The sequence below is a fragment of the Pelobates fuscus genome, chromosome 6 (genome assembly GCF_036172605.1).
Source record: "Pelobates fuscus isolate aPelFus1 chromosome 6, aPelFus1.pri, whole genome shotgun sequence".
Lineage (NCBI taxonomy): Eukaryota > Metazoa > Chordata > Amphibia > Anura > Pelobatidae > Pelobates > Pelobates fuscus.
In genome coordinates this window covers 163,821,697-163,833,091 of record NC_086322.1, presented here as the reverse complement: position 1 = coordinate 163,833,091, position 11,395 = coordinate 163,821,697, and positions in this window count along the sequence as shown.

Genomic DNA, 11,395 nt, shown 5'->3' with positions numbered 1-11,395 from the left:
CAGTTTAAAAGTACAGATCCTTTTCCTAGGAGTTAAAGGGCCAGCAGCAGCACAATAAAAATCCATTATGCCCAAATATGTTCTTAAAGGGGCAATACATCCCAGGGGCCGTAGTCACATGGCAGGAGGCTGGCAAGTAGTCCTCTCCAGGCACATGTGGCGAAGGGCACTTCGTCACAATTACTGAATGCTTTCCTATAGACATTCTGCGTGCTCAATGCGGTTTTCGTATTGAGCATCGCGAAAGCGCCTCTAGCGGCTGTCAGGAAGACAGCCACTAGAGGCTGGGTTAACCCTGCTATGTTTATGTTTTAAGTAGTCCTGGCACCCAGACTACTTCATTGTGCTGAAGTGGTCTGGGTGACTATAGTGGTCCTTTAACCCCTTAGTGACCAAACCATTTTTCAATTTTCATACCGTTAAGAAAGTTGGGTAAAAAAGTATGTTTTAAACTGTACGGATAATTGGGTTACCTCTCAGGCTAAGGGGAGGAGATGTATGGGATGTAACCATTGTTTGATTGGCTAATGTATAATTGTCTCTTTTTACATTTCTGCGGTGTTTGTGTTTAGCTGTAATATTCCTCTTACTCATTTACTGTACCCACACATATTATATACCGTTTTTCTCACCATTAAATTGTCTTTCTAACGATACCATTATTTTCATCATATCATATAATTTACTTGAATAAATATATAAAATAATTGGTGATTTTTTTGACACATATAGCAATTTAAGAATACATGTACAGAGAACTTCAAGGGTTACTGCCAAAGAACACCCCAATATGTGTTCAGCAACATCTCCTGAATACAGTGATACCCCACATGTATAGGTGTGTCGGGTTCTTTGGGAGCTAAAAGACCTTATTTGGAGGGTGCGCATTCCAGTTTTCCAACTTGGAATTTTCACAGCTGGTCATCATACACCCATGTCCTATTTGGGACATTTTTGAAGCCAGCCAATGTAATTTACCCCCATCAAACCATATATTTCTGAGAGGTAGACACCCTAGGGCATTTCAAATGGTGGTATTTTAACCCTTTCCATGCACTAATTCTACCACCAGTCTTTGTCAAACTTGTGGGTAGTCATTTTTTTGTGTTATTTTTTTCTCACATTGTACTTTAGGCATGGATTCTCAGTTCCTGTTGTGTTACTGACAAAGAACATAACAATATGTGTTCAGCAACATCTTCCGAGTACAACAGTGCCCCCAATGTACAGGTTTTATGTTTTTTTGCAAACGTACAGGGGTCAAATGGCTTTCCCCTTTTCCATATTGGGCTTTCCCCTTTTCCATATTGGCACATTGAAATTTGCCAGTTTGCCGGGCCTATGTTGCCTTTGAGACTGTATAGCAGCCCAGGAATGAAAATTAACTCCAGCATGGCATACCATTTGTAAAAGTAGACAATCCACGGTATTCAAAATGGGGTATGTCCAATATTTTGTAGTAGCCACTTAGCCACAAATGCTGGCCAAAGTTAGTGTTTTTATTAGTTTTTTGTGTTTTTTTTCATTTTTTTACACAAAAACTGCACTTTTACTGGTGATTTCATAGTTGTGATAAGTTTTTCTGTTGTAAACACTCATATTTGTGTTCAGAAAAATCTCCCGAGTATAACAATACCCCCCATGTACAGGTTTTATGGTGTTTTGGAAGTTACAGGGTCAATATAGGATTGCCCAATTAAGTTTTCCAGATTGGTTTGCTGGGTCTGTGTTGCCTTTTGAGACCATATTCTAGCCCAGGAATGTGAAATAACCCCATCATGGCATACAGAGCCGGTGCAAGGATTTTTGCCGCCCTAGGCAAAATAAAAATTTCCCCCCCATGTGACATCTCAATGCCCCACCCATATGATCTGCCATATGAACTAACGCCAGTGCTGCACACAGTGTGTGTTTACATTAAAAAGCCTGCAAGGACAGGCTATAGACACCGGAACCACTTCATTAAGCTGCAGTGGTTCTGGGGACTATAGTGTCCCTTTAATGCAAGGTAAATTAGAGATTAGTGTCACTAATAATATACTAGATTGCCTACTTACAACCAGATGTGTGCAAAGGATGCATTGTCTTTGTGTGTAAGGGTTACATTGTGTGTGTGTGTGTGTGTGTAATGGATGCATTGTGTGTTTCTCTGTGTGTGTAGGGATGCATTGTGTGTTTCTGTGTATGTATAGGGATGCATTGTGCGTGTGCGTGTAGTGTTAAAGAGCTCCCTGTCCTGCCCCCGGTCCTATAGAGCTCTCCCTTCTGTCCCTTAGAGCTCTCCCCTGCCCCTTAGTGGTCTCTCCTCTCCCCCCACCCTCACCTAGCGGTCTCTTCTCACACCCACCCTACCTCCCTGTGTTCTTCTAACCCCCCCACCCTCCCTGTGTTCTCCTCACCTCCCCCTCCCTGTGTTCTCCTCACCTCCCCCTCTCCTCACCCCCTCTCCCCTGTTCTTCTCATCCCCACCCTCCCTGTGTTCTTCTCACCTCCCCATGTTCTCCTCACCCCCTCCCTGTGTTCTTCTTACTCCCCCCCTCTTCTTCTTACTCCCCCCCTCTTCTAACTCACCCCTGTCGACTCCTCCCTCCCCTCTTCTTCTTACTCCCCCTCCCCCCCTTCTTACTCCCCCTACTCCCTCCTCACAACCACTAGGGAAACCACGACAGGGCAATAAGGAAAAGTAATATTGAGCTTAAATAAGTGCTTTACATTTCACATTGACTGAAAACAGCCTTTGACCCCAAAACGTGCGCGCACATCTCCCGCGTGACGTCACGCGCACGCCGACGTCATCATTAATGCAGCGGCCGGCGTCCATTATCATGTTGCAAGAGTCAGTTATACAGACACACAGACGCTGGGTGCAAATACCGCAAGGTGAGGAGGAATATGTTACAATATATACACACACGGGGGGCGGGGCCGGGCCGCCATGCTGAGCGGACGCACAGAGGAAGAGCTCCTGGAAGTTTACCTGATTTTAGCCCCTAAAACCCGACAAAACACTTACCCGACAACGGGGAACTATACACCGGTGCGAGAAGCAACCCTGGTCCCGAGGAGAGGCTTGCCATGAGGTTCTAGTCCCTCGGCGGGGCGATCCCCTTAACGTAAAATGGGGACCGCTTGGGCGGTGAGCGGGGTGGACGGCCGCTGCCCAGCTATCCTGCCCACCAGCGGTACGGCAGAACCGTGAAGCTGGGGGGCCCGGCCCTGTTCCCCCCCCCCTGGGCCGGCGGGGGTGATCCCGGCCCCCACCTTGTGACCCACCGGAGTGCCACGAAGCCAGCGAAGGCCCACTCCCAAAATGGCGGAGACCGCATGGAGAACTAACCTGGCGCGCTCAGAACAAACCTGAGCAGTCGGGAGCACCCTCCTCTCCTGATACTGCAGGACCCGAGGATCAAGTGCCAAAACCCCGTACACGAGGGAAGAGCAACACCAACACCCATAAAGCCAGAGGGTACCGACCCCAAAACAGAATAAAGCACTCAGGCCTTGGAATACCCTACCATGACGCTCAGCCTCCCACGGAGGGCAGAAACTAAAGGACTGACGCCTTAAAGCCACCATGCTGGGACTTTCCCCTCGTCCGAAACGGGCACCAGGGAGGACAGCAAACCCCATTGCCTCACTATAAGGACACCCACCGGGACTTTAACTAGTACCAGAGTCATCTAACCTTTCGTCCCGTTGAGGCAAGCAGACCTACACACAGACGGACCGCCCGACATGCCGCCATGGACCATCGCCCGGCGCATATGGGACATTATGGAGTGGAAATTTTAAACAAGTTAAGCATGATACCAATGTTGACACTACTGTTCAGCTCTGCTCTACACGCTCAAACTACCCACACTTTATAGCTAACACGATATCGATATGTATAACGATATAGTATAACTTAGCCTATCTTCACACAGTGTAAGAAGCATGCTATTGTATTTCATGTCTAATCGCTAACACTTTTGGTTCTCTTAGCAATCTTACATCTGAAATTGTGTGGTTTTAATCTCATGCTGTAATACACTTATACAAAAATTTATGCTCATCTAAACTACTATACTGTCAAGATGTTCATAGACATGTTAAGCTACGTTTAAACTAATTAACTAAAAATGTGCAAGCAACCCTGTATACCCCATTGTTATAATTGGTGACAAACAGCATGAGGAATGCCGTCGGGGTACCTCGTGCATATTGTGATATCTCTTTGCACAATAAAATAAAGAATTTTTAAAAAATATATATATATATATATACACACACTTTTATTTCCTATATATGTATAATATATTATAATTAAAGCATTTTATAATATATTAAGTACACTTATAATGAAATCATATATATGCATTATATTTGTATAATATATTATAAAATGTTTTAATTATTGTATAATATATATATATATATATATATATATATTACTTTTTAGCAGCCTATTGCGGCGATGTGATCATGGTGATCACATGGCCCTTGAGGGCCGTGGTGGCTGGAGCTGCAACAGGGGAACTGCTGGGATCTCAGGCTCTCCCCCCTGTCCGTGGATCGCCGTGGATCGCTGGTCTAGGTAAGTCCAGGGCTCCTATTTGCGCAGTCGTACTAGATGCATCCGTGGTCCTTAGTGGTCTGGGTGCCAGGCAGGCCCGGACTGGCCATCGGGCATACCGGGCCAATGCCCAGTGGGCCGCGATGGACGTGGGGCAAGGCCGGCAGGGGAGATCACAGAATCACCCGAGCACCGGCCCTGCTGTGTGCCTTCGTGGGCCGGTGGGGAGATCAAAGATCTCCCTCACCGGCCCAGAGGCACTGAGATGCGGCCGCCGGCTGGGGAGTGAGGGAGGCAGGAGAGGACCAGGGAGCTCTAGCTAGCAGCTCCGCCGGGTCCTCTCGCGAGGTCTGAGCGTTGCCGCGGTTACCACGGCAATGCTCAGATCTCACCTAGCCTGCAGGCTAGAGTTCACTCTCACCACTAGGACCACCAGAGAAGGCAGCATGGCTCCCTCCTCCATGGAAACCCGGCTCCGCCCTCTCCCAGGCTAAAGGTAAGAAGGTAGGGGGGTATATAACTTTCTTTAAAATTATTAATAAATATATTTAAATAAATTCACACACACACAGCACCCCCAGACACACACAGCACGGAGACACACACAGCGCCCTCAGACACACACAGCACCCAGACACACACAGCACCCAGACACACACAGCACCCTCAGACACATATTATTTTTATAATATATACAATATGTATAATTATATATATATATATATATATATATATATACATACATATATATATATATATATATATATATATACACTTTTGTGTAATTTACTCTAAGTGTATTTTTATATTAATATATGTATATATTAATAAAAAATACACTTAGTATGACATTATATATGATTTTATATATATATATATATATATAGATATATACACACGTATTATATATAGATATAATATATGTATATATATATACCTCATATATACATACATATACACTTTTTTTTTTTAATTTTTTAACTATATTTTTATTTTATTTTTACTTTTAAAACTTTATTTTTACTTTTAAAACTTTATTTTTACTTTTTCACCAGCAGGGGGACTGCCTGTCAGTTCAGGCAGTTCCCCTCCTGGCAGCACTATGGACACCTATGGGGGCTCTTTTAGAGCGGCCACATGGCCCCTGGGGGTCCTAAATTGGAGAGGGGGGACTCTCTGGACTCAGTCTACAGCAGGGGTCCTCAAACTCCGGCCCCCCAGATGTTGCTGAACTACAACTCCCATGATTCTCTGCCTATGTATGTAATTCAAAGAATCATGGGACTTGTAGTTCAGCAACATCTGGGGGGCCAGAGTTTAAGGACCCCTGGTCCAGAGAGTCCCCCCAAATAAGAAGACCGATCACGGAACACGGCGATCGGTAAGTACATGGGAGTGGGAGGGTAAATGTTTTATTTAAATATTATTTTTTGTATATATACTGAGTGCCTCGACCCCTCGAGGCATTTAGTAGAGACAGAGCATTGGAAGCCTGCCTGAAGGCTTCTGATGCTCTGTCTAACTGCCGGGCTCCATGTGGAGCAACCCGGAAGTGATCGCTCCGGGGGGAGGGATCACCCGGTAATCTCCGGTGGCCCCCAGCAGTGAGGGGGTATTACAGCAATGCCTCAACATTGAGGCATCGCTGTAATACCATTAGAGCTGCTGGAAGCGATCATGATCGCTTCCAGAGCTCTAATTACCCCAGGCAGGGCCGGCCTTAGGCATTTAGACGCCCTGTGCGAAAAATCTTCACAGCGCCCCCCCCCCCGTCATTCATGTATGCTGTTATGTTTGTGTTGTCTGTGTATGTAATAGTACGTGTGATGACTGTGTGTGATATGTATGCTATGTGTGATATTTGTAATGGGTATATTAACAGTGTGTGATATGCGTGTATTGGTTGTATGTGACACACACACACACACAGAGTCAGACGGCCATACACACACAGGAAGACATCCACACATGCACAAGCAGACAGTCATACACACACACACAGGCAGACAGTCATACACACACACACACACGCAGACAGTCAAACACACAGACACACACAGACACACACAGGCAGACAGTCATACACACAGAGGCAGACAGTCATACACACAGAGGCAGTCATACACACAGAGGCAGTCATACACAGTCACACACACAGAGGCAGACAGTAATACACACAGACAAACACACAGAGGCATACAGTAATACACACAGACACACAGTGGCAGACAGTAATACACACAGACACACAGTGGCAGACAGTCATATACACACACATGCAGACAGTCATACACACACACACACGCAGACAGTCATACACACACACACACACAGACAAACACACAGGCAGATAGTCACACACACAGAGGCAGACAGTAATACACACAGACAAACACACAGAGGCAGACAGTAATACACACAGAGGCAGACAGTTATACACACACACGCAGACAGTCATACACACACACGCAGACAGTCATACACACACACACACACACACACAGACACACACAGGCAGATAGTCATACACACAGAGGCAGACAGTCATACACACAGACACACACACAGAGGCAGACAGTCATACACACAGACACACAGAGGCAGACAGTCATACACACACACACACACAGACAGTAACACACACACACAGGCAGACAGTCATACACAGACACACACACACACACAGGCAGACAGTCATACACACACAGGCAGTAATACACACAGGCAGAGAGTCACACTCACCTGACAATCACACAGTTACCTGTGGAGTTAATTGTGGAGGCAGTGCAGCTCCTGGTGACTGTTTGGTGGGGAAGCAGGGACTCCTTCCTGCTTCCCCTGCAGCAGTTTTCCGGCGCTTTTAGCTCCGCCCCCGCCGCACGGTAAGCTCCGCCCCCGCTGCAAATTTAAAAAAAAAAAAAAATTTTTTTTTTTTTTTAAATCGGCTGTGCGGCCGCACGGCGCCCCCTGCTCCATGGCGCCCTGTGCGGCCGCACAGCTCGCACACCCCTAAGGCCGGCCCTGACCCCAGGACGTATCAGGTCCTTAAGGACCGTTTTTTTGTCGGATGTACCTGATACGTCAGCGGTCGGGAAGAGGTTAAAGTGACTCTGTCATGTTTTTTTTCTTTCGGTATTCCTTTCCACATGTACCCTGAATCTTAATGATTATTCTCCCGTCTTTGTCACTTGCTTTTATTTATATGTATTATCTTTTATTCCTGGGGCTTCCATTTTGTTCTCCTCTGTCAATGAAGTCTGCATTTTTCCCTTCTGTGGGAATTTGCTTAGCAACTGAAATGGAACTTTGCTTAAATTCCACCAAATCTTAAAATTGCCAAAGATCAATCTCCTTGTGAGAAAAAAATAGTCGCTGTTTTTTTTTATGTGTAACTAAAGTAAGGAGGTGAATTAGAATAAATGAACAAATAACTGTAAACATTTGGGCACATGTCACTTCATGGTTTTTTTTGTCAGAAAATCTTGGCTTTCCCACAGCCTGTCCTGCATTATCTGTTCAACCATGGGTTCAGAAGCCAGGCTCATGAGGGTGACATAACCAACCCTCAGGTAATTGTGGGAGGTAGTTGAAAGGAGAAATATTCCTCCCTCTGTATTTATGAAGCTTTTGGTTACGTTTCACAGGCAGAGTCTTTCAATGCCCCTCACAGAGTCTTTCAATGCCCCTGATAGAGCCTTTCAATGTCCCTAACAGAGTCCCTACCCAACAGAGCTATTTATGTCCCTTCCTAACAGAGCTTTCTATGACAATAACAGAGCTTTAACGATCAGCTCCACTCTCTATCACTCCTCTACCACGAGTGAAAGAAAATGGCTGACCCCTGGGCGGGCTGGCTGACCCCTGGGCTGGCTGATGGCTGGGTGGGACTCTGTAAGGGACATTAAAAGACTCTGTCAGGGACATTAAAAGACTCTGTCAGGGACATTGAAATTCTCTGTCAGGGACATTGACATTCTCTGTTAGGGACATTAAAAGGCTCTGTCAGGGGCATTGAAAGACTCTGTGAGGGGCAAAACACAGTTAACTTCAAATCTTTTTACTCCAAGTCTAACTCAAAAATCCTGCTTAAAGGGAAACTCCAGTGCCAGGAAAACGATCCGTTTTCCTGGCACTGGAGGGTCCCTCTCCCTCCCACCCCCCAATCCCCAGTTGCTGAAGGGGTGAAAACCCCTTCAGTGACTTACCAGGGGCAGTGACAGGTCCCACGTCGCTGCTTCCTCCGCCCCCGCCGCTCCTCCTTCTGCTTACGTCGGCCGGTGGGCGAGACTGATCGCGCGTGCGCATTAGCGCACACCATAGGAAAGCATTGAAAATGAAATGCTTCCCTATGGGGAATAGAGCGACGCTTGAGGTCCTCACACAGCGTGAGGACGTCCAGCGACGCTCTAGCACAGAAAACCTGTGCTATGAAGCAGGAAGTGTCCTCTAGTGGCTGTCTAATAGACAGCCACTAGTGGAGGCGTTAACCCTGCAAGGTAATTATTGCAGTTTAAAAAAAACTGCAATAATTACACTTGCAGGGTTAAGGGTAGTGGGAGTTGGCACCCAGACCACTCCAATGAGCCGAAGTGGTCTGGGTGCCTGGAGTGTCCCTTTAAGTTCCGTTCTTTCTAAGATCATTATTAAAATCAGCATCCTTTTCAGTCAGGTTGTGATCTGTATTTTTTAAAGTGTATTTTTTTTGTTTTTGTTTTTTACCAATAAACAACTATAAATTTGTGAAGCTGGTTAAAGCAGGGAACTCTTCAGAGAAAAAGTATTACTACTTCTACTTGTTCGGCACTCATAGAAACTGAGAAAGAAAATACAACTAAAAATCCAGAAAACATGCCCGAAATAGTTGTACATACTGTTCCTCAGATAGCAGAGATAAGGGACAAGTCAAAGAAAAAAAGAAAAGCACAAAATGCTAGCCAATCTTCTTCTCAAACAAAGAACAGAAAATATGACTGCTACTTGTCATTTGGATTCACAAGTGCCAGAAATGAAGATTGTCCTGAAGCACAATGCGTACTTTGCAATAAACTATTGCTAAACAGTTCATTAGCACCTTCTAAATTACGTCGTCATTGCGAGCAAAACCACGCAGAGTACAAAGATAAAGAAATTTACTTTTTTAAACGAAAGCTAAAGGAGTATAAGAAGAGTAAACAATTTATGAGCAAAAAATTTCAAAATGCTAATGCAAAAGCCACAGAGACTTTTTACAGAGTGAGTTACCACATATCACTTGCAGGAGAAGCGCACACAACTGGGGAATCACTAATGAAACCATGTGAAAAAGAAATAGTGTCATGTATTTTAAGTGAGTAGTTGAGTAAAACATTTTAAGCTGTGCCACTTTCCAACAACACAGTTTTGCGCCATATTCATGATGCATACTGAACTAATTTCTCGACTGCATCAATGTGAAGAGTACTCACTGCAATTAGACGAGTCCACAGATGTTGCAGGACTTTTTCAGTTTTGTTGGTTTTTGGTAGATATAATTTTGACAAAATGATTGAAGAAGCTCATGAGCATACACAGTATAAATTGGGACAATGTGTAGATGTGTGCAGTGATGGTGCCAAAGCAATGGTTGGGAAAGTGGTGAGGCGCTGTGACACGAATAAGAAATGTAGCAAAAAACAGTACCAGTTCTCACTGTGTTCTTCACCGGCATGCACTGGTAGCTAAAAGCATCTCAATCTCACTTAAAACTATGCTAGACGGGGGGCGGGGCTTGAACTCGGAGCTGAGCAGCCGCATGCCGAGCGAGCTCCTGCAAAACCTGACACTTATAGGGGTAATACCCCAATTTCTAACCTGAATGCGGGTACCTATATCCACGAACTCAACTGGGGACAAGCTGCTGATCACATAGACCCCACTCTCGCACCTCTGAGACATAGTGAGCCCGCGGAGACGAGCTGAGGCCTGCGAGTGACCGGGTGGAGAAAAAGGCGGCCGCTTTGTTTCCGCAATCTCTACACAAAGACCTCCAAACAGGGGCAGGCGACGATGGATGTGATGGGGCGAAAAACTAAAAAGCCCAAGCCGGATAGGCCACGGCAAAACCCGAGCATAGGAGACCTATGGAGACAGGCGCGGATTGCGGTGAGTCCAAACATGGCCGCCCTTCAGGATGAGGATAGCTCTGACATGTCCGACGATTTTTCAACCGGACTAGAGGCAGAGCCCCCACCCGCACCCGCACCAACGGCCCCCCCCTCCAATCCCCCGCAACCCGACTCACCCCCGGTCACCATAGCGGTCATGAAGGACCTGCTGGCAGGTGTCCAACATGCTATCCAAGCGGATATGGCGAAAATACACACAGACCTGCAAGGCCTAACAGGCTGCATCAGCGCCCTGGAACAGGGATCCCTGCACACCAGCACGCACACCAAGCAGCTGCAGCAACTGGTCACTAATCTGCAGCTCCAGAATCTTAAATTTGAGCACCAATTCGCAGCCCTGGAGGACCAGCGACGCTGCCAAAATATTAAGATCCGAGGGATCTCAGAAGAGATACCAGAGGAGGAATTACCTCACTTCACAAGACGATTACTCACAACTCTACTAACAGCTAAACAGGCCAAGCAGATAACCCCAGAAGGGATGTTCCGACTTCCAAGGCCTACTACAGCCCCTACCACGCAACCCAGGGACCTACTGGTACGCCTTCCGAACAGCAGAGATAAAACTACAGTGCTGAACGCAACGAGAAACCGCTCGCCCTACCTGTTTGAGAATCAGTCGCTCTCATTTCATTCAGACCTCTCACGGTCCACAATGGCCTGGCGCCGCTCTCTCCAACCCTTTACGGCTCTCCTC